The sequence below is a fragment of the Mastomys coucha genome, chromosome X, assembly GCF_008632895.1.
Source record: "Mastomys coucha isolate ucsf_1 chromosome X, UCSF_Mcou_1, whole genome shotgun sequence".
Lineage (NCBI taxonomy): Eukaryota > Metazoa > Chordata > Mammalia > Rodentia > Muridae > Mastomys > Mastomys coucha.
The window spans coordinates 160,503,875-160,507,449 of record NC_045030.1 but is presented as its reverse complement, the minus strand read 5'-3'; positions in this window follow the sequence as shown (position 1 = coordinate 160,507,449).

Sequence of the window (3,575 nt, the reverse complement as noted above, 5' to 3'; positions counted from 1 at the left end):
TGGCCCCTTACCTGCCTGAAATCTGCCAGAAAATCTGGTTAAAAGCCAAATTCCCAGTGAATCAGAGAGCACTCCTAAACAGGTCAGTGTTCTGGAACCTCGCCCTACATGGTCAGATAAGCAGTCTACGTGGATTCAGTTCAGACCTTAACAAGTAAACTCCAGTGCAAATTTTCTATTGGCTCCCGGTGATGTCACTTGCTGTGGCTGGGAGGCTGGGAGAACTGGTTTTCTAAGTGTGGGGAATCTTTGTTCTCAGCAACACCCACCTGGAACCTTGGGGCCTCACTGTGAAGCCAGGGCCCCCAAGGTAACTGTATACAGTACACTGTTTTGCTCCAGCACACCCAGAACGTCTAAGAAGTGGAAGTACATAGCAAGAGTTAGGCAAATTCACTGTGCAGTAATGGCTCTCACCTTGGCTCCGTGGAACTCAGCCAGGCTTTGTGGAGCTTTAAGTCACTCACTCAATACCAGTTCCCACCAAGTTCTGGGATAGATGGAGTTCTTAATAGGTCCAGAGTGGTTCCAGGCCTTCTGTATTGGCTCCTCGGTTCATTAAATCACCTCACCCTCTAACCACTTTAGACTGTTTACACCTCCGGCACATTTAAAATAATATGCAAACCTTAACAAGGCAAGGGTAGAAGAATAGAAGCCCTATTACTATACAGTATCAAGCAAAGTCGATTTCTGACCCCTCCCAAACTGCCACAATTAACATTGTTCCCAAAAGGTCAACTTGATATTTTTTTTGTCCCTTTCTGAAAGAAGCACTTGTATCTGCTTGTCTTTAAATACCTGCAGGTAGTCTACGAGGAAGTCCGTGGTGTTTTTACTTTTGAAGGACCTGGCCATTTGTTTACATCCAATCTCTTCAAACCTCTACAGCTGCCTGTGGAGAATTCCTGGTTCTTCACACACTGCCTAAGCTTCATGCTCCATTTAGGATAGGTCAGCAGTGACCCAGGTGAGCCTGGTCAAGGGCCAGTTCTGCTGGCTACACTGATAGTGCCATTTTCTATCTGCCACTAATAATGTGGTGGCTGCAGTTAAACTTGCTGTTAAGTTCCACATTTCCCCTGGGTAGTTAGACTAACGGTAGCCTTTAGAGGTAGCCAGTGGTGGAAGAATCCGGAATGACCGTGAGGGTGTGTGCGGTAGGAGCCCAAAGCTAGTTGATGGTCCAGGGAGCTGACAGCATGGCACGGCCACCCACTCAAAAGTTGGGTGAGCTTATTTATACAACTAGTCACTGCCTCAAAGCTTCACTTTGTTCACCTCTGCTATCAAGGTTAGAAAAAACATTCCTGGGGCTTTTCTTAAAGGAGGGCTAAACCTGAGGTGCACTGAGAAATGAGCAGTGACTGACTTGCAGGGTGGGGAGAAGCCCTTTGGTAGGGCTTGCCAATTTTCTCAGCGATGTGCCCCCTCCTGGGAAGACAGTCTCTTTCTTGCCCAGTCTCGGCTTTTGCTACCTTCCTTGGCTCCCATACCCAGCTTTCAGCACTTTTGTGATTGTGACTCTGAACACTTTTCAGTCTTTCCCCTAATCTCTAAGGATAAAAATGAATACCTCTGTAGGTCTTTTTTTTTTTTCTTTTCATCTCTCTCCACCCCCCCCCCCCCCGCACTTCCATCTTCTCAAGCTCACAGCAAAATTACTAGATTTGGAATGTGTGCTTATGGAAAATAAATGAAGGGGTGACTGGAAGCTGACATTAGCAACAGTAAGGCAGGGCCTCAGGTGCCGACCTCTTAATGCAGAAGAACAATAAATCATATCTTTGGGGTAGTGTAGGGGCCTACTTCAGCTCTTCCTGCAATGCATCCTGGGATCTGCAGGGAAAAGCAAGACTGTCTGTCAGAAGCAGCTCTCCCCTCAGAGACCAGCTATGCCTTTGTTAGCATTTTTCTGCAGGAAGGGAGAAGTTGATGTAGGAATCCGAGGAGCCACAGACTGCTGCAGGCGTCTTTGTTTCTGTAAAGCTCCTACTTGGATTTGGCCCTTTAGATTAGTTGCTTGCTTACTTACTTTTCTCGTTTATCTAATGTGAGAAAACCTGTGCTCAGCTTACTTCTAACACATATGGAAAAAGAAACAATAGATGTCTGAACAGGCTTTTTAGTCCTGCCACATAATACATGGCCAGCAGTTGTGCCCACGTGCTAAGAAGGGGCAGGGCCACTGGGAAAGTTCACATTCTCATGGGAAGTGAAAGTGAGTCACTTCACTGTTTCTGTCATGTGACAACTGTGGGGCACAATCAACTCACTGAGCTTCTGCTTCCTGCTGATAGGGTGACAGGTCAGGTCTGGTGGCTTATACCTGTAAATTCTACCAATTGGGAGGCTGAAGCTTGCCTGAATTATAAATTGAGACCCTGTCAAGTAAAACAAAACAACGAAACGGGGGTGATAGGAGGTTTTATTTAGTAACCACTCCCAATGTGACTCATCCTGTTCTAGCAGTGCCCCTTCCCCTGAAACCCCAGAACTTCAAAATGGCAGCCGCAGCTTCATTTTTGTGTGTGTGTGACAAATGGTACCTAAGCTTCTTTGCATCTTTGCTGTGCACTCTAAATATAGCTTTTGGAACTTGTTTTGTAAATTGTCTTCTCAATTTTTATTTATTTTTCTTACTTGACCTACATTATTTTTCTTGAGAGTATCTCTTTGTGTAGCCCAAGCTATCGTTGGACACATAATACTCCTTCCTAACTGCCTCAGTGTCACAAATGCTAAAAATACAGGCAGGCAGCGCCATGCCCAGTGAGGGTTGTATAATTTCATTCTCTTAAACAAATTTTGGATAAATTCTCAATACACATTTGTGAATATTCTTTACTCCATACCTTTACATTTTCTTACGAATGCTTTTTTTTTAGGAGCAGAAGCAATTGATTTTGAAATTGAACTTTCTCTTATGGGGTATGACTTCAGTGAGACATTTAAGAAATACTTGCTAGCAGGATGGGGTGTTATATGCCTGTAATCCTAGTATTTGGGAGGCTCTGTTAGGGAGATCACTGGTTCCAGGCTAATCTAGGCTAAATAGAACAACCTTGTGTCAAAAACAAACACATTATTCTAGCCCTTCCCACCAAAGACTCTTCTGTTCATTTCTACAAATTTTGTGATTTTATGTTTATGTCTGCAATGAATTCTTAAATTTTCTTTATTCTTAAAAATGTTATACACGTATACAATGAAATATCACATTTAGGCCCATTTCCCCCCTCCAAATCCTCCCTTATCCTCCTTAATTGCTCTCCCTACTAATGTCATAATTTTTAAAATAACTTTCCAAGGTCAGTTAGTGTTGCCCATATGTATGGTTCTGGGGTATCCACTACAGTATGGGAAACCTCCTTGGGGCCACACCCTAAAAATGAATGAATGTCCCTCCCTCAGCAACTATCAACTGCCAATAGCTCCTCAGTAAGAAGTAGGGCCTAGAGATCATCTACCCTACCTACAACACAATTCTGTCTGGCCTGCTCTTGGGCAAGTCTCATGTAAGTAAGCACAGCCGCTGTGAGCTCAAGAATGACTCACCCTGTCACTCTCAGAGG